General features: G+C 38.9%; 1 protein-coding gene across 1 annotated transcript in view; it reads right to left on the reverse strand.

Annotated features, from left to right (window-relative positions):
* Positions 1 to 21,700, reverse strand: part of LOC118018595 (catenin alpha-3-like) — a 1,827,095-nt gene that overhangs the window by 913,630 nt on the left and 891,765 nt on the right. The gene's annotated exons all lie outside the window — the stretch shown is intronic.

Consider the following 21,700-nt stretch of genomic DNA (forward strand, 5'->3'; position numbering starts at 1 on the left):
ATATATAAAAACTAAGAAAATCCAAATTAAGTCTGGAGTGTGGTTAATAGTAATGTACTAATGTCCGTTTTGACAAATGCACTATGGCTATAGAAGATGTTAATGATGGGAAAAACTGAAAGAAGGGAAGATATGGGAACTCTAATATTCTTGCAACTTTTCTGTAGATATAAAATTTTCCAGGGCGCCTGGGTGGCTCAGTTGGTTAAGCGACTGCCTTCGGCTCAGGTCATGATCCTGGAGTCCCGGGATCGAGTCCCGCATCGGGCTCCCTGCTCGGCGGGGAGCCTGCTTCTCCCTCTGACCCTCCCCCCTCTCATGTGCTCTCTCTCTCTCTCATTCTCTCTGTCTCAAATAAATAAATAAAATCTTAAAAAAAAAAAAAAATTTTCCAAAATAGGGGGCAGAGCAAGATGGCGGAGGAGTAGGAGACCTGGATTTCATCTGGTCTCAGGAATTCAGCTGGAGAGGGATCAAACCATTCTGAACACCTATTAACTCAACAGGAGATCGAAGAAAAGAATAGCAACAACTCTCTGAACAGAAAAGCGACCACTGTCTGGAAGGCAGGACGTGCGGAGAAGTGAATCCCTGTTGATATTTGGGAGGATAGACAGTGGGGGAGGGGGCCTCCGTCAGAAGCTTCTGGCAAGTGATAGAGCCATGGAGCACAAAATCGGAACTTTTAGGAGTCTTCTCCGCTGAGGGACGTCGCTCCAGTGGCTAAGCAGGGGGTGGAACCCTCGTGGGACAGTGTGGTCTCAGGACCCTTGGGGTCACAGAAAGACCAGGAATGCCTGAGGGCGGCAGAGCTCCCAGGTATCAGAGTGGGGAAGCTGGCTGCAGAGACAGAGCCGAGGTGCGGGCTCTCAGCTCGGGGTTGTCATAAACCATGATCCACGGCACAGTCGGGGAACTGCTCCTCCAGCAGGGACCCAACAAGCAGCAGATCCGGGGAGACTCACCTTCCTCCCACGGGAGGAGCGGCATGGGAGCGCACCACAGGGATCTGCTGGGTTTGGAGAATCCACACTGAGTCGGGTGCCAGAGATAGAAACACTTGGTCACAGGCCGGGTGAGCACAGAGTGCGGCCGGAGACCGGGGAGATGGGAGTGATTACTGCTTTTCTCTGGGGGCACACTGAGGAGCAGGGCCCCGAGTTCTCGGCTCCTCTGGGGCGGAGATTGGGAGGCCGCCATTTTCACTCTCGTCCTCCAAAGCTGTACGGAAAGCTTGCAGGGAACAAAAGCTCCCAAGAACAAACCCGAGCAGATTACTTAGCCCAGACCGGCAAGGGCGGGGCAATTCGGCCTCTGGCAAAGACATTTGGGAACCATAGCAACAGGCCCCTCCCCAGAAGATCAGCGAGAACAGCCAGCCAAGACCAAGTTTACCGATCAATGAGAATGGCAGAACTCCAGAGATAGGGGAATACTGCACATAGAATCCATGGCTTTTTTACCATGATTCTGTAGTCTTTCAAAGTTCATTTTTTTAACACTTTTTTTTTTCAATTTTTCTTTTTCCCTTTTTCAAATAACATCAATCCCTTTAAAAAAAAAAACATTTTTATTTTTCATTTTTAGAGTCATATTCTATCCCTTCATAGTAGTTACCCTTATTTTTGGCATATATATATAAGTTGTTCTCTCGTTAAAATTTTGAGATAAAGTTTCTTCTAACAGATCAAAATATACGCTAAATCTCTAATGTATGGCTTTGTTCTAGTCTGCATGATCACATTCTCTCTCTTTTTTTTCTTTTTTTAATCCTTTCTTTTTTCAAACAACTTATCAATTCCTTTTATAAAAATTTTTATACTTTTCATCTTTACAGTCATATTATATCCATTCATCATTTCAACCCTTATTTTTAAACATATATAAGTTTCTCTTTCTTTAAAATTTTGGGAGGCACTTTCTTCTAACAGACCAAAATACACCCAAAATCTAGTGTGTGGCACTGATCTATGCACCAGCCTGATCATATTTGATCATCTTCCATTTTTGTTTTGTTCTGTTATTTGTTAGCTTTTATCTTTTTCTTTTTCTTTTTTTTTCCTTTTTCTTTTTTCTTTCTTTCCCTTTCTTTTCCCCCAGTTTCAGGTTTTTTCTGATTTGTTTAGAGTATATTTTCTGGGGACGTATTTACCCTGTTAGCATTTTGTTCTCTCATTAATCTATTCTCCTCTGAACAAAATGACAAGATGGAAAAAATCACCTCAACAAAAAGAACAAGAGGTAATAACGACTGCTAGGGACATACTCAATACGGACATTAGTACGATGTCGGAACGAGAGTTCAGAATGATGATTTTAAAGATATTAGCTGGGCTTGAAAAAAGCATGGAAATTATTAGAGAAATGCTTTCTGGAGAAATAAAAGAACTAAAATCTAACCAAGTCGAAATAGAAAGGTTATTAATGAGGTGCAATCAAAAATGGGGGCACTAACTGCTAGGATAAATGAGCCAGAAGAGAGAATCAGTAATATAGAAGACCAAATGATGGAAAATAATGAAACTAAGAAAAAGAGAGATAAACAACTACTGGATCACGAGGGCAGAATGCGAGAGATAAGCGATTCCGTAAGACAAAACAACATTAGAATAATTGGGATCCCAGAGGAAGAAGAAAGAGAGAGAGGGGCAGAAGGTACATTGGAACAAATTATAGCAGAGAACTTCCCTAATTTGGGGAAGGAAACAGGCATCAAAATACAGGAGGCACAGAGAACCCCTCTCAAAATCAATAAAAATAGGTCAACACCCCGACATCTAATAGTAAAACTTATGAGTCTCAGAGACAAAGAGAAAATCCTGAAAGCAGCTCAGGAAAAGAGATCTGTAACCTACAATGGTAGAAACATTAGATTGGAAACAGACCTACCCACAGAGACCTGGCAGGTCAGAAAGGACTGGCAGGATATATTCAGAGCACTAAATGAGAAAAATATGCAGCCAAGAATACTATATCCAGCTAGGCTGTCTTTGAAAATAGAAGGAGAGCTAAAAAGCTTCCAGGACAAACAAAAGCTAAAGGAATTTCCAAACACAAAACCAGACCTACAAGAAATATTGAAAGGGGCCCTCTAAGCAAAGAGAGAGCCTAAAAGCAACAGAGACCAGAAAGGAACAAGACAACATACAGTAACAGTCACCTTACAGGCAATACAATGGCACTAAATTCATATTTTTAAATAGTTACGCTGAATGTAAATGGGTTAATGCCCCAATCAAAAGACACAGGCTATCAGATTGGATTAAAAAACAAGACCCATCGGGGTACCTGGGTGGCTCAGTTGGTTGGGCGACTGCCTTCGGCTCAGGTCATGATCCTGGAGTCCCAGGATCGAGTCCCACATCGGGCTCCCTGCTCGGCGGGGGGTCTGCTTCTCCCTCTGACCCTCCTCCCTCTCATGCTCTCTGTCTCTCATTCTCTCTCTCTCAAATAAATAAATAAAATTAAAAAAAAAAAAACAAGACCCATCGAAATGCTGTCTGCAAGAGACTCATTTTAGACCCAAAGACACATCCAGATTGAAAGTGAGGGGATGGAAAACCATTTACTATGCTAATGGACACCAAAAGAAAGCTGGTGTGGCAATCCTTATATCAGACAAATTAGATTTTAAACCAAAGACTGTAATAAGAGATGAGGAAGGGGGCGCCTGGGTGGCTCAGTCAGTTAAGCGACTGCCTTCGGCTCAGGTCATGATCCTGGGGTCCCAGGATCGAGTCCCGCATCGGGCTCCCTGCTTGGCAGGGAGTCTGCTTCTCCCTCTGACCCTCCCCCTTCTCATGTGCTCTCTCTCTCTCATTCTCTCTCTGTCAAATAATAAATAAAAAAAAAAAATCTTTAAAAAAAAAAGAGATGAGAAAGGACACTATATCCTACTTAAAGGGTCTATCCAACAAGAAAATCTAACAATTATAAATATCTATGCCCCTAACATGGGAGCAGCCAATTATATAAGGCAAGTAATAACAAAAGCAAAGAAACACATCGACAACAATACAATAATAGTGGGGGACTTTAACACGCCCCTCACTGAAATGACACACTGGACTAATGGACTTCACATATATTTCAGAACATTCCATCCCAAAGCAACAGAATACACATTCTTCTCTAGTGCCCATGGAACATTCTCCAGAATCGATCACATCCTAGGTCACAAATCAGGTCTCAACCGGTAACAAAAGATTGGGATCATTCCCTACCTATTTTCGGAGCACAGTGCTTTGAAACTAGAACTCAATCACAAGAGGAAAGTCAGAAAGAACTCAAATACATGGAGGCTAAAGAGCATCCTACTAAAGAATGAATGGGTCAACCAGGAAATTAAAGAAGAATTGAAAAAATTCATGGAAACCACCAAAAATGAAAACACAACTGTTCAAAATCTTTGGGATGCAGCAAAGGCAGTCCTAAGAGGAAAGTATATAGCAATACAAGCCTTTCTCAAGAAACAAGAAAGGTCTCAAGTACACAACCTAACCCTACAGCTAAAGGAGCTGGAGAAAGAACAGCAAATAAAACCTAAACCCAGCAGGAGAAGAGAAATAATAAAGATCAGAGCAGAAATCAATGAAATAGAAACCAAAAGAACAGTAGAACAGATCAACAAAACTAGGAGCTGGTTCTTTGAAAGAATTAACAAGATTGATAAACGCCTGGCCAGACTTATCAAAAAGAAAAGAGAAATGACCCAAATCAACAAAATCATGAATGAAAGAGGAGAGATCACAACCAACACCAAAGAAATACAAACAATTATAAGAACAGATTATGAGCAACACTGCCAGCAAATTAGATATTCTGGAAGAAATGGATGCATTCCTAGCGATGTATCAACTACCAAAACTGAACCAGGAAGAAATAGAAAACCGGAACAGACCTATAACCACTAAGGAAATTGAAGCAGTCATCAAATTTCTCCCAACAAACAAGAGCCCAGGGCTGCCAGATGGCTTCCCAGGGGAGTTCTACCAAACATTTCAAGAAGAATTAATACCTATTCTTCTGAAACTGTCCCAAAAAATAGAAATGGAAGGAAAACTTCCAAACTCATTTTATGAGGCCAGCATTACCTTGATCCCCAAACCAGACAAAGACCCCAATCAAAACGGAGAATTACAGACCAATATCCCTGATGAACATGGATGCAAAAATTCTCACCAAAATACTAGCCAATAGGATCCAACAGTACATTAAAAAGATTATTCACCATGACCAAGTGGGATTTATCCCTGGGCTGCAAGGTTGGTTCAACATCCGTAAATCAATCATTGTGATACAATACATTAATAAAAGAAAGAACAAGAACCATATGATCCTCTCAATAGATGCAGAAAAAGCATTTGACAAAGTACAGCATCCTTTCTTGATCAAATCTCTTCAGAGTATAGGGATAGAGGGTACACACCTCAAGATCATAAAAGCCATCTATGAAAAATCCATAGCAAATATCATTCTCAATGGGGAAAAACTGAGAGCTTTCCCCCTAATGTCAGGAACGCGGCAGGGATGTCCACTATCACCACTGCTATTCAACATAGTATTAGAAGTCCTAGCCACAGCAATCAGACAACAAAAAGAAATAAAAAGCATCCAAATCGGCAAGGAAGAAGTCAAAATCTCACTCTTTGCAGACGATATGATACTTTATGTGGAAAATCCCAAAGACTCCACCCCAAAACTGCTAGAACTCATCCAGGAATTCAGTAAAGTGGCAGGATATAAAATCAATGCACAGAAATCAGTGGCATTCCTATACACCAACAACAAGACAGAAGAAAGAGAAATTAAGGAGTCGATCCCATTTACAATTGCACCCAAAACCGTAAGATACCTAGGAATAAATCTAACCAAAGAGGCAAAGGATCTGTACTCAGAAAACTATAAAATACTCATGAAAGAAATTGAGGAAGACACAAAGAAGTGGAAAAACGTTCCATGCTCATGGATTGGAAGAACAAATATTGTGAAGATGTCAATGCTACCTAGAGCAATCTACACATTCAATGCAATCCCCATCAAAATACCATCCACTTTTTTCAAAGAAATGGAATAAATAATCCTAAAATTTGTATGGAACCAGAAAAGACCCCGAATAGCCAGAGGAATGTTGAAAAAGAAAACCAAAGCTGGCGGCATCACAATTCCGGACTTCCAGCTCTATTACAAAGCTGTCATCATCAAGACGGTATGGTACTGGCACAAAAACAGACACATCGATCAATGGAACAGAATAGAGAGCCCAGAAATGGACCCTCAACTCTATGGTCAACTCATCTTCGACAAAGCTGGAAAGAATGTCCATTGGAAAAAAGACAGTCTCCTCAACAAATGGTGTTGGGAAAATTGGACACCCATGCAGATGAATGAAACTGGACCATTTCCTTACACCACACACAAAAATAGACTCCAAATGGTTGAAAGACTTCCATGTGAGACAGGAGTCCATCAAAATCCTAAAGGAGAACACAGGTAGCAACCTCTTTGACCTCACCTGCAGCAACTTCTTCCTAGAAACATTGTCAAAGGCAAGGGAAGCAAGGGCAAAAATGAACTATTGGGACCTCATCAAGGTAAAAAGCTTTTGCACAGCAAAGGAAACAGTCAATAAAACCAAAAGACAACCGACAGAATGGGAGAAGATATCTGCAAATGCCATATCAGATAAAGGGCTAGTATCCAAAATCTATAAAGAACTTCTTAAACTCAACACCCAAAGAACAAATGATCCAATCAAGAAATGGGCAGAAGACATGAATAGACATTTTTCCAAAGAAGACATCCAAACGGTCAACAGACACATGAAAAAGTGCTCAACATCGCTCAGCATCAGGGAAATCCAAATCAAAACCTCAGGAGATAATACCTCACACCAGTCAGAATGGCTAAAATTAACAAGTCAGGAAATGACAGATGTTGGCAGGGATGTGGAGAAAGAGGAATCCTCCTACACTGTTGGTGGGAATGCAAGCTGGTGCAGCCACTCTGGAAAACAGTATGGAGGTTCCTCAAAAAGTTGAAAATAGAGCTACCATACACCCAGCAATTGCACTACTGGGTATTTACCCCAAAGATACAAATGTAGTTTCCCGAAGGGGTACGTGCACCCTGATGTTTATAGCAGCAATGTCCACAATAGCCAAACTGTGGAAAGAGCCAAGAAGTCCATCAACAGATGAATAAATAAGGAAGAGTGTTATATATATATATATAATGGAATATTATGCAGCCATCAAAAAGAATGAAATCTTGCCATTTGCAACACCGTGGATAGAACTGGAGGGTATTATGCTGAGCAAAATAAGTCAATCAGAGAAAGACATGTATCATATGATCTCACTGATATGAGGAATTCTTAATCTCAGGAACCAATCTGAGGGTTGCTGGAGTGGTGGGGGGTGGGAGAGATGGAGTGGCTGGGTAATAGACACTGGGGAGCATATATGCTATGGTGAGGGCTATGAATTGTGCAAGACTGTTGAATCATAGATCTGTACCTCTGAAACAAATAATATATTATATGTTAAAAAAAAAAAAAAAGAAGTAGGAAGGGAGAAATGAAGGGGGTGAAATCGGTGGGGGAAATGAACCATGAGAGACTATGGACTCTGAGAAACAAACTGAGTGTTCTAGAGGGGAGGGGGAGGGGAGGATGGGCCAGCCTGGTGATGGGTATTAAAGAGGGCACATACTGCATGAAGCACTGGGTGTTATACGCCAACAATGAATCATGGAAAACTACATCAAAAACTAATGATGTAATGTATGGTGATTAACATAACATAATATAAAAAAAAAAGGAAAAAAATTTTCTAAAATAGTTTATTTTAAACAAGAAATCTCTCTCTCTCTCTGTCTGTCACACACACACACACACACACACACACACACACATAAAGCAGACCATACCCTTCTAAATGGCCACATATTAAAAGCATAGCCATTAACACTTAAACAGTGCCTACCAAATAGTGAGCATTCAATAAATATATTTTTGAATGGATGATAAATGAAGTGGATCCCCTTTCCTTTTTTTAAAAAAAAAAAAAAAAGCCTTCATTTGTTCCTCATTATCTTAAATCTACATTCAACCTCATTTTCAAGAGCCTCCACAAGCAAGCCAAACTATTTTCTATAGATCTTCAGTATATTACTTCTGCCCGAGTCAAAGAAGTCTTACTCTCCCAGCATTGTATAGCTTTCATTCCTGGCTTAGCTTTGTAGTTTCTTACTCCAAAACTGAAATTATCTCCCACCTCATTCCACTTGTTCCAGGCTGAATTCAAGTTTCCCCAGCTTTAAGAATTGTTTCTAAAATACCTGTATTTCCTTGAAATTTTCATTCTCTGAATTCTTACTGTCTACCTCTTCAGTTCAACAAATGTATATAAAATGGCCTAAAGCGGCCAGTCTAATATTGTATGCATTTAGTTTCCCCTTTAATCCAAGAGTCACATAGGAGAGGTTTTTAGAGACAAGGAGGGGTGGGAAAGAGAGATTACAAAAGGACATAAGAAAAATTAGGGCAATAATCAGTATGTTCCTATCCTAATTATGGTGATGATTTCATGACTGTAGACATATATCAATCTTATCAAGCTGTATACCTTATATATGTTCAGTTTATTATGTCAATTATAGAGTTATAAAGCTATTTAAAATGCCTTTGACTTTTAATGATTTAATTTCTAATTTATTTATTTATGGTCTTAAACAATTATTATAAGATATGATTTGTTATTTGCTGAGTTTTAGGCCAAAAATAATTCTCAATCAATTATAATTTTTTAATATATTACATGAGCACTTGAGAAAAGATTGTAAGTATTCTCTAGTATTAAATAATTTGAGACATATATTTTTATCTCTTTGATCTGTTAAGGACTGAGAAAGTTAAAGTCTCTTATCATTATGATATCCTTCAAACTGATTGCACTTTAAAAAAAAAACAGCAAATCAAATCATGGGCTTAGGGTACAATGCCAGTTTTGTGCCATGGTGTCACATCTTCATCTTGTTCTTCATCCTTCACAGCATCCTCAAGAAATTTAGCCTAAACCCTTCAGCCATTTTCTACTTACTACTCTCATTCTTCATGTTCTTTTATCTGGAAACTGTGACATGATTTACTTATGTGACTGAATTGTACCAAATTACTTATGATTTGTCTAGAATTGACTACATCCTGACTGCAGATTCCTCCCTGACCAGCACCTGTGTCATCAATTTTGGCTCTGGATAATTGGTATCTAAGAGAAGCCAACCTGAGAATGAAGGTGGCACAGGATCCAGCTGCAGTCTTCCCTTAGGACTTAGTCTTTTTGACCGGCTTCCTGTCTAGGTCAATTCTTCATTCAGTAGTCCCTTGTCTTCTGCTCTACTGCTAACTTGTGCCCCCCACCCTACTGCCCCTTATTAAACTCATCTTGCTGCCTGCAGTACTGTTTCATTAAACGCTAAATCACCTCCACCTCCTTGCCCTGTTTCACCAAACTCACCTACCATATCCAACCCAGTACGGTGATTAATTCACTTATTATTATGTACTACACAATATCATCCATCCAAACCATTAACAATTTTTGCACTTGCAATGCCAAACAAAAATGTTGTTCCTTCATTTTAATCATCCTTTCATATCTTACATATAGCAAGATTATCCCACTATGCAATATAGTGGAAACAGCTGCGTAAATGGAGGCTGAAGGCTCTCTGAATCCTGGTTCCATACTGACTAGCCATACTATCTGGAATAACTCAACTAAACCTCACTAAGCTCCAGTTTTCTCATATTTCAAATAGCATTGTGAGAGTTAAAAGAAATGATAAAGGTAAAATATTTTACAAACTATAAAATGCTATACAAATACAAAATATTGCAAATAGGCAGGGTGTATTTATCTCTCAATGCAGGTATATTTCTTTGGCTCTTTGAAAAATTAAGTAACATATTCCATTTCTGGGACTAAGACCTTTCTGAAAGCCTCACAGTAGTTTGGTAGATATCAAACTAGAGACAAAAATTGCCTTTCTGAATACTAGAGCTTTATGTAGGAGATGAAGCTAAGAAGATATAAAACACAGGCTCACTTCAATATGGGAAGTGGATAAAATTGAGGTACTAATCAAAATGTTTGAAGACTGTCATCCTTCTAAGAATAATGCCATGCTTAAGAGCCATGTGCTCAACATCTGCAAACCAAAAGCAAATGAAAAATTCTATTAGCTTGTACCAGAAATGTGAATACTCAGCTGAAACTAAGACTATTGTGGGGGGTATAATTCAAAGTAATATCAGGATGGAAATGATGAGTGAGGAGAAAAGGTAAAAATTATTACATAAACACAATTTATTTTGGAAAAGCATATGAGCACATGCAAGGCAGCAAAATCTAAACTTTCTCTTGGTAATTGAATAGCAGAGTCAGCACACGGTTTCAGACAAAAATCAGAAACCAAACTAAACCAAAGCAGTTTCATCTGTGAAAATTTTCCTGATCCCCAGGCCAACTTAGGTACTTTATTTTTTATGCTCTAATTGTCCCTTGCATTTACCTCCATTGTAACTATTACCACAGTGTACTAAACCATCTGTGTATGCGCCAGTTTCACTTAAGCTGTCCTTTTTGAAATAAACTATACCTTTTCTTTCCATTATGTCCACAGTGCCAAGCATGTTGTCTGCTACATGGTGATCAGTCATGAAATGACAAAGGAACTACATTATGGGCGGTAACATGTCTGATGATGAATCTCAGCTTTTTTTCTCAGAACAGCACATAAAAATATACTCATTTTAAAACCCTAAATCTTGGTGAATGGCTTCTACAAACAGCCTCATTATTTTATTAAAACCCAACTGTTTTGTGCAGTTCTATTCTAGACAGAGTTTTAGGGGCCTACCATTCAGAGAGCAGTAATCTGGGCAAGATCAGTCCCATGGCTGATTTCTGATGCCAGTGAAAGCAGTCACAGGGTCAGCCCCAATACATGTCAGATAGAGGCCAAAAAAAGGTCTGTCAGGTTGTGTACTGCACAGCTCTATGGAGGTACCACTCACATAGAGTAAATGTGAAGAGTCACGGCAATGCAGTATACACAACCCACATGATAGGACTGATGTCAGGTAGCTTGTTGATGATGAAACTGGCCTATTTGGCAGCCAAAATATTATTCCTAGTCTCTCAGCAATTTCACAAGTATGTGCCTTTGCTTAAATAATAAAGGATTAATATCCTTGGACCACTCCATGGATGGCTCTATTTCAATGACTATAAAAAAAATGACTCAGATCTTGTAAATTTCCATCATGGAACACCAGTTCTGTAGGCTGGCAATAGATATCCTAGTTAAAGTGGTTGAGGGGCCAACTGAGTCAGACAAACATAGGAATAAACAAAATTAAACAAATTATTTCATTTAAATATCCCAGAACCTCTCTAATATGCTAATGTATTAACCTATAGAAAATATATTACAGTGTTTCTCAATTTATTTTACCTCAAATACTTCAAGAAACATTTTGTAAGACTAATGTGATTTCATGAACCATACTCAAAAACACTGCACTGGAGCACAGCACCCATCCCACCCAGTAGACCACCTACAGATCAGAAGCTGTGAGGATGAGACCAGAGATCTGTATTTTTTTTTTTTAAGATTTTATTTATTTATTTGACAGAGAGAGACACAGTGAGAGAGGGAACACAAGCAGGGGGAGTGGGAGAGGGAGAAGCAGGCTTCCCGCGGAGCAGGGAGCCTGATGTGGGGCTCGATCCCAGGACCCCGGGATCATGACCTGAGCCGAAAGCAGACACTCAACTACTGAGCCACCCAGGCGCCCCGAGATCTGTACTTTTAACAAGCTCCTACAGAAGATTTTTATGTAATCAAATGGGCACCAGTCAGTGGACTCGCATTTGAAAACAACTACGCACGTTAGCCCAATTTCTCAATACTAAAGATTTCTATTCTCAGAAGTTAAATGTATAGCTAAAATCTTTCATAGACCCCCAAATTCCCTCTCATGTCTTTGAACAAGTATGCAAAATAGAAAGTCTGATTTTTAGTTCCAGAATTACTACTTTATAGTAAATAAAATTCAGACTTCTGATACTGCTAGCAAGGCTTCTCCCTTGTTGAATCTAGAATTTCATTATGCATACCAATAGGGATTAAAACAGTATTAAGATGTTCAAAATGCAAATACACCTGGAGGCTTTTCCTCCTTAGAGTTCTTTTACACAGGTATCCACAGAATGATGGAAGATTGGAATTGAAAGGCATGCCTAGAGAGGTTAGGTTATTTACCTATAGTCAAAGAGTTCATTAGTAGCCAAACTGGGGTTTAAATTCAGAGCTCTCTTATTTTAGCGCTGTTCCTTCTACTCAAATCAACAGCATTGAGAAAGCTATTCTGAATACCTCAACCTCTCACAGCTACAAATCTATTCCTTGGTCAGCCTTTATGTCCTCATATTAGGAATGATAAGAAAGAAGTGGGGACAAAAAGATGTTTTAGTTTTCTAACAATAGCTTTATTTTTTTAATGTTTCAAGTTATTTAAATTCTAGTTAGTTAACATACACTGTAATATTAGTTTCAGGAGTAGAATTCAGTGATTCATCATTTCCATACAACACCCAGTACTCATCACAAGTGCCCTCCTTAATACCCATCACCCATCTAGCCCATCCCCCACCCATCTCCCCTCCAGAAACCCTCAGTTTGTTCTTTACAGTTCAGAGCCTCTTTTGTGGTTTGCCCCCTCTCTTATTTTTTTTTCCCCTGTGTTCATCTGTCTTGTTTCTTAAATTCCACATATGAGTGAAATCATATGGTATTCGTCTTTCCCTGTCTCATTTATAGAGTGTAATACACTCTAGCTCCATCCATATCATTGCAAATGGCAAGATCTGATTCCTTTTTATAGGTCAGTAATATTCCATTGTGTATAGATACCACCTCTTCTTTATCTATTCATCAGTCAATGGACATTTGGGCTCTTTCCATAATCTGGTTATTATAGATAATGTTGCTATAAACATTGGGGTGCCTGTGTCCCTTTGAATCAGTATTTTTGATTCCTCTGGGTAAACACCTAGTAGTGCAATTCCTGGATTATAGGGTAGTTCTATTTTTAGCTTTCTGAGGAAACTCCATACTGTTTTCCAGAGTGGCTGCCCCAGTTTGTATTCCCACCAACACTGTAAGAGGGTTCCCCCATCTCCACATCCTTCCCAACACCTGTTGTTTCCACTGTTGTTAGTTTTAGCCATTCTGAGAGTTGTAGTTTTGATTTGTAGTTTTGATTTGTATTTCCCTGATGTATTTCCCTCATTGTAGTTTTGATTTGTATTTCCCTGATGATCAGTGATGTTGAGCATCTTTTCATGTGTCTGTTGGCCATCTGTATGTCTTCCTTAGAAAAATGTCTCTTCATGTTTTCTACCCATTTCTTAACTGGATTATTTGTTTTTGGGATGTTGAGTCTGATAAGTTCTCTATGTATTTTGGATACTAACCCTTTATCAGATATGTCATTTGCAAATATTTTCTCCCCTTCCGTAGGTTGCCTTTTAGTTTTGTTGATTGTTTCCTTTGCTGTGCAGAAACTTTTCATCTTGATGAAGTCCCAGCAGTTCATTTTTGCTTTTGTTTCCCTGGCCTCCAGACACATACCTAATAAGAAGTTGCTACAGCCAAGGTCAGAGAAGTTGCTGCCTGTGTTCTCTAGGATTTTGATGGTTTCCTGTCTCACATTTAGGTCTTTCATCCATTTTGAATTTATTTTTGTGTATGGTATAAGAAAGTGGTCCAGCTTCATTCTTTTGCATGTGGCTGTCCAGTTTTCCCAACACCATTTGCTGAAGAGACTTTTTTTTGTTTTTGTTTTTCCCATGGATATTCTTTTCTGCTTTGTTGAAGATTTGTTGACCATATAGTTGTGGGTCCATTTCTAGGTTTTCCATTCTGTTTAATTGATCTATGTGTTTTTGTGCCAGTACCATACTGTCTTGATGACTGTAGCTTTGTAATATAGCTTGAAGTCCAGGATTGTGATGCGTCCAGCTTTGCTTTTCTTATTCAAGATTGCTTTGGCTATTCAGTGACTTTTGTGGTTCCATACAAATTTTAGGATTGTTTGTTCTAGCTCTTCTGTGAACAATGCTGGTAGTATTTTGATAGGAACTGTATTAAATGTGTAGATTGCTTTAGGTAGTATAGGTATTCCAACAATATTTGTTCTTTCAATCCACGAGCATGGAATGATTTTCCATTTCTTTGTGTCATCTTCAATGTCTTTTGTAAGTGTTTTATAGTTTTCAGAGTACAGATCTTTTACCTCTTTGGTTAGGCTTATTCCTAGATATCTTACAGTTTTTGGTGCAATTGTAAATGGGATCGATTCCTTGATTTCTTTTTTTTCTGCTTCATTATCCATGCATAGAAATGCAACAGATTTCTCTACATTGATTTTGTATCTTGCGACTTCAATGGATTCTTGTATCAGTTCTAGCAGTTTTTTGGTGGAGTCATTTTCTCCATAGAATATCATGTCATCTATGACTAGTGAAAGATTGACTCCTTCCTTGACTCTTTGGATGCATTTTATTTCTTTCTGAAATAAATTTCTTTCTTGTCTGATTGCTGAGGTTAGGACTTCCAGTATTTTGTTAAATAATAATGGTGACAGTGGCATCCCTGTCTTGTTCCTGAACATAGAGGAGAAGCTCTCAGTTTTTCTCCATTGAGGATGATATTTGCTGATGGTCTTTTGTATATGGCCTTTATTATGTTGAGGTATGTTCCCTCTATCCCTCCTTTGTTGAGAGTTTTTATCAAGAATGTTGTACTTTGTCAATGCTTTTTCTGCAACTATTGAAAGGACCGTATGGTTCTTATCCTTTCTTTTGTTAATGTGGTATATCACATTGATTGATTTGTGAATACTGAATCCCCCTTGCAGGAATAAATCCCACTTGATCATGGTGAATGATTATTTTAATGTACTGTTGAATTTGATTTGCTAGTATCTTGTTGAGAATTTTTGCATCCAGGGATATTGACCTGTAATTCTCCTGTTTAATGGGGTCTTTGTCTGGTTTTGGAATTAAGGTAATGCTGGACTCATAAGAAGAGTTTGGAAGTTTTCAATCCATTGCTATTTTTGGGAACAGTTTTGGAAGAATATGTATTAATTCTTCTTCAGTGTTTGGTAGAATTCCCCTGGGAAGCCATCTGGCCCTAGACTTACTTGTTTTTTGGGAAATTTTTGATTACTGATTCAATTTCTTTGCTGGTTATGGATCTGTTTCAATTTTCTATTTCTTTCTGTTTCAGTTTTGGTAGTTACATGTTTCTAGGAATTTATCCATTTCTTCCAGATTGCCCCATTCGTTTGCCTATCATTTTTCATAATAATCTCATAATTGTTTGTATTTCTAGGTGTTTGTTGTTATTTCTCCTCTCTCATTTATGATTTTATTTATTTGGGTCCTTTCTCTTTTCTTTTTGATAAGTCTGGCTAGGACTTTATCAATTTTATTAATTTTTTCAAAGAACCAGCTCCTAGTTTCTTTGATCTGTTCTACTGTTTTTTGGGGCCTATATCATTATTTCTGCTCTAATCATTATATTATTTCCCTTCTTCTGCTAGCTTTAGGTTTCATTTGTTGTTCTTTTTCCAGCTCCTTTAGGTGTAAGATTAAGTTGTGTATTTGAGACTTCTTGCTTCTTGTGGTAGGCCTGTATTAGTATATACTTCCCTCTTAGGACTGCTTTTGCTGCGTACCAAAGGTTTTGGAGTGTCGTGTTTTCATATTTGTTTGCTTCCATGTGTTTTTTTTTTTTTTTAATTTCTTGATAACCTATTCATTCTTTAGTAGGATGCTGATTAATCTCTATGTATTTGTGGTCTTTCCAAATTTTTTCTTCTGGTTGACATCAAGTTTCATAGCGTTGTAATATGAAAATATGAATGGTATGATCTCAAACTTTTTGTACTTTTTGAGGATTGATTTGTGACCCAGTATGTGATCTATTCTGGAGAATGTTCCATGTGCACTCGAAAAAAAAATTTGTATTCTGCTGCTTTAGGATGAAATGCTCTGAATATATGTTGGGTCCATCTGGTCCAGTGTGCCATTCAAAGCCACTGTTTCCTTGTTGATTTTCTGCTTAGATGATCTGTCCATTGCTGTGAGTGGGGTGTTAACTTCCCCTACTATCATTGTACTGTTACCAATGAGTTTCTTTATATTTGTTATTAATTGATTTATATATTTGGGTGCTCCCAAGTGGGGGGCATAAATATTTACAACTGTTAGATATTCTTGTTGGATAGACCCCTTTGTTATGATGTACTGCCCTTCTTCATCTCTTGTTACAGTCCTTAGTTTTAAATATTGTTTGTCTGATATAAGTATGGCTGCTATGGCTTGCTTTTGATGTCCTTTAGCATGATAGATGGTTCTCCATCCTCTTGCTTTCAATCTGCAGATGTCTTTAGCATATAGGTGGGTCTTGTGTTGTTTTGGGTTTTTTTTATCCATTCTGATACCCTATTATCTTTTGATTACAGCATCTAGTCCATTTACATTCAGTGTTGATTATTGATAGATATGAATGTAGTGTCATTTTATTACCTGTGAAGTTGGTGTTTCTGGAGATTTTCACTGCTCCTTTCTAGTCTTTGTTGCTTTTGGTCTTTCTTTGCCACTCAAGGAGTACCCTTTAATATTTCTTGTAGGGCTGGTTTAGTGGTCATGAACTCCTTTAGTTTTTGTCTGTCTGGGAAACTCTGTATCTCTCCTTGTATTCTAAATGACAGCCTCACTGGATAAAGTATCATTGGTTGCATATTTTTCCCATTTAGCACATTGAATATATCATGCCACTCTCTTCTGGCCTATCAAGTTTCTGTGCTCTCTGTCATCTTCTGTATGTTAGGAAAGCCTACTATGCTTCCTGCTCTTGAGAGTAATGTCTTTATTAAGAGGTCACTGTCCAGAGACTTGTGCTTCAGGAAGTGTTTCTGGTGTGTTGCTGTGTGCACTCTGCTGCTCTTTCCCTCAGGTCAGTCCTCTGCAGAGATTCTCCTTGCCTGCAGTGGGGAGTGTTTGGACTTCAGCCAGTGCATGGTGTTTTAACTAGGTGTGATCCAGTCTGCTTGTTAAAAGAGTTGAAGCTTTGCAGCACTCTACAGTCAGGAGACATGGTGCATGGGGGGGGGGTTGTCCTGGACTTCTGGGGGAGAGGCCTGCTGCTCTGGTTCTCAGGCACACTTGGTGAAAGAAGCACATGCAAAGCACAGGGGTGGGGGTGGGGTTGTGTAAGTGGCTCAGGCCTCTACCATGGGTGTTGTGCTGCTCACTGAAGTCAGTCCATGCTAATGTGCAAGGAAGAAAAGTGGCACCAGCCCTCTCCCTCATCACCACAGAGGGGAGTTTGCACCCATTGCTGTCCAGGAAGCCCTCACAGAAGAGCAAACAGTGTCCCCTCATGTGTCCCAGGTATCCCTCAGATCCCTGCCTTCACCCTGTGTCTGGGCCATTTCTGCCCACCTGGCAGCCCAGTGCACCTGTGTTTTATCTCAGGCACATAAGCTGAGTTTCAAAATTCCAAACTTTAGGGACCCCATGTGGCACAGACCCACACTGATCCTCTGGGGTAGGGTCTTACTGCTCTGAGGCAAGTGACAGTTTGTCCCAGAAGGGCAGTCATACCAATGCATAGGAGCTTGGAGTTTAGAATAAAGCACAGCAAAAAAACCTGGGTCCAGGTTAGCCGCCCTCAGCAGTTGTTTCTGCCCCTATGCTTAAGGGACGGGGAAGCGCAATGTCACCCACTGGGTCTTTTGTCCCCTGAGAGGCAATGCCACCTCTCCTAGATGCACTCCAAGAAGGGGGATCCATCTCTCCCAGCATTACCCAGGGGGTCCTCAGATCACACCATCTGCTCCCAGACCTCTCTCCTCCCTCTCCACAGGAGCACCACTGTGCTTACTGGGCTCAACATCAGCCATGGTGTGGACTTGTAAAACTCATCTTTGAGCTCTGCTGGTTGTAAAAAAAACTCATGATAATCAGCCCCTCTCATCCCAGTCAAGGCTTTGGGGAAGTGCTTTCCTTGTGTGAGATCCTATGTGCTTCTCTCCCTCTCATTCTCTCTCTCACATCTCTACCTGCCCTCTGCAGCACCTGTGATCCTTTTCTCCTGCAAATCACATCTCTGCACATCCTACCTTCCATGATGTGGTTTCTTACTTGTGCAGTTTGTTCTGTCAATCCTCAGATCAATTTCTTAAGTGTACAGAATGATTTGACATTTATCGAGCTGTGTTTGAGGAACGAGGCAAGCATAGGGTCCTCCTACTACTCCACCATCTTAACTCCTATGCCCTAACAATAGCTTTAAAGGAAATTACCTGAAAATCAAATAAAGACTCCAACGTTTTGTCCAAATGAAACAGATACTCCAGTATCCACTGCCCAACCCCCTGGCTCAATCCAATGCTGCATCATCATCATCTCATCATCCTTTACCTGGGCTATAACAATAATTGCATAATCAATCTTGTGTCCCTCCACAGAAAAAGTGATCTTTTTAAAAAATGGAAAACTGACCATGTTATTTTTTTTCCTTCAACCCTCCAGTGATTCACTGTTATTCTTTGGGTCCATAACCCATAAGGCCTCTGTAAGATCTTGCACCTCCAATTCTATTCCTGGCCAGTCTCCCCTTATGCACTAGGCTTCAACCATACTGATTTTTTTTTTTTTTTTTGCTTAATTGTGTTACATATTTTTTTCTCATCTTAAGACTTTACTATATGTTTTTCCTCTATTAGAATATTTCCTACATGAAACCTAAGCTACACCTGTTTGTTTAGCTAACACTAAATCAATATTCAGTTCTCCACATTTGAAATCTATTTATTCTGGGATGCCTTCTCTGATACTCATTATTGAACCAGTTGTTCTATAACCCTGCATCTTCATTGTTTATGAATGATACCTCTCCTAGACTATAAGAACCATGAATGCAGATACCTTACTATTGAATAAGTCCTCAGTCTGTCCAACTTACAGTAGTGATTCAATAAATATTTATATACAGAAGAAACAAAAAAGGAAAAGGAAGGAGGGAAGGGGAGTGGGTGTTATGGAGGAAAGGAAAGAAGAGAAGAAAAGGAAAGAAAGCAAAGGGAAGAAAAGGAAGCATGAAAACAAGTTGCTATCTCCTCTAACACAACACCCATAACATGATAAATTCTCTTTTATCTGGTATGATTGGGGAAGAGATATTCTGATTAAGGCCCATTTATTTAACTAATTAAGATACAGTTCAACATTTCAAAAATTAGTGAGGGTAATGCAAATACAGATAAAACAACACACAAAGAAAAACCCCAATCTATAGAATATAGCACAAACCCTTTATCAAACAAATAATATGATGAAATGGGAAAAATTTACCAGGTGCATTAAAACATTGAACAACATGCTTAGGCATGCAGCCATTCCTCCTGAAAAACCCAGCATATTCTAAAAACCAGAAGCACTGTAAACCATTAAGTCATTCACTGCTCAATTAAAGCTTATATTAAAGAAATAATACTTCTATAAGTTGGAGAGAAGCAACACATTTTTTTTTTTTTTGGCAGCAAAATGACTCTATAGTTTTGATGATGAACTGTTATTCCTACAAAGAAAGGTCTGAGGCCCTGTATATGTCTACAAGCAGTAGACAGGATCTTAATTTTGAAAGTCTCATGTTAGACATCTAAGACCACACACTGTAAAAGCACATATAGTTCAATTTATCTGTCTTGGAAGGAAAGTGAGCCAGCTGGACCCTGCTGGGATTTGTACCTGAAAGTTATAGGAAAATCTGAAGTTCTAGAAAAGTTCTTAAGGCATACCAGTTAAACAAAATAAGTTGAGAAATACATTATTTTTGAGGAGGACATTAGCGAAGCTAACAAAATCAAATTAAATGCTACAATTACTGAGAAAATAAAAAGATATATACATGCATACTCTCATTTTAGGTCTCAGTTATCTCTATAATTGAATTTTTTCAACTAGCTGTAGATATATCAATCCTCTAAAAACATTCCACCTCCCAAAAAAGGATTTAAGAAAAAAATATTTATTTATTTATTTATTTATTTATTTATTTATTTATTTGAGAGAGAGTGAATGAGTTAGAGGAGGAACAGAGGGAGAGGGAGAGAGGAAGGACATTCCCCACTGAATGGGGGGCCGGACACCTGGGGCTCAATCTCACGACCCTGTGATCGTGACCTGAGCTGAAACCAAGAGTCTGATGCTTAACTGACTAAGCCACCCAGGTGCCCCCAAAAAAGGCTTTTTTGTGACCCAACTCAGACCACAGATTCTTAAAGCTGGAAATAATCTCAGAAATAATTTAGTCCAAATTCTCATTTTACAGGGAAAAGGAACTGAAGCCAAGAGACATTAAAGGACCTGAGCAAGGTCACAATGTAAGAGATATTGGTTCAGTGAGGACCAGAACCCTAATCCCCTCAGAAACTGGATTTCTGACCACCGGATCATGCTAGTGAGCACCCTTATTTTTCTATTCAATGTACGTTGTTTTTTTTTCCTTTTCAGAGCAAATGCATCACATTCTATTTGAGCTTGTAGACATCTAAAACTCCCAGATGGTTTTATATCAACTTCCTCTAAGGCAAATCACCAGCATCCTGAATTTGTATAATAGATCATGTTTACTCTAAATGAAGAACTTTATTTACATCCATGTTATATATTTTTTTTCATCCATGTTATATTTTATCTTGGTGCTTTCAGATCATTGTTCTTGCCTTTTGAGATCAATTTGAATTTCAGATCTGTATTCATGGCATTAGCTACTCCTCCCAGGTCTGTATCGCCTATGAAATCTGAAGAGCAGGCCTCTGTATTTTCACTTAGGTCACAAGAAAGATACGGAATATGGAAGGCAGAACTGCAGGTAGCCAGTCTGTCAGGAGGCTTGATGGATGAATCAAGACCAACTGCATGTGGTTGCTCAGTAGGCAATGAAGTCACCTAAAGATCCTTTCATTCAACTCAATTCACTTCTAGCCCATTTTTGATTCTATAATAAACACAGTTGCATTGACTACATGTAAAGCCTTCTAGACTAAGCTTTTTAAAAATAGAATCTTGCTTTTTAGCATGTTTTTTAGTTGACAAAATATTTTTATATATATCATTTCATCTGCAATTTAGTGAAGGTAAACAAATCAGGAATTATTATTTCTGGGGACACCTGGGTGGCTTAGTCAGTTAAGCAGCTGCCTTCGGCCTGGGTCATGATCCCAGGGTCCTGGGATCGAGTCCCACATCAGGCTCCTTGCTCAGCAGGGAGCCTGCTTCTCCCTCTCTCCCCCTCTGCTTGTGCTCTGTCAAATAAATGAAGTCTTAAAAAAAAAAAAAGAATTATTATTTCTGTTTTGTAGATTAGGAAATTAAGTTTCAGACAGGTTAATTGACTTATCCACCAACAGTAAGCTAATAAGTATTGAGGCAGAGTGTCCCCATACACTTTCATCCTCTTCTTATTTCACTCTCTACAACAGAACAGGAGCTCTTCCCAGTGCATGGAAAACACAACTTAAAGTATTTACTCTTTTGAACTATGGTATGGG

Source organism: Mirounga leonina, unplaced genomic scaffold (genome assembly GCF_011800145.1).
Source record: "Mirounga leonina isolate KUSES-001 unplaced genomic scaffold, KU_Mleo_1.0 Mir_107, whole genome shotgun sequence".
Taxonomy (NCBI): Eukaryota; Metazoa; Chordata; class Mammalia; order Carnivora; family Phocidae; genus Mirounga; species Mirounga leonina.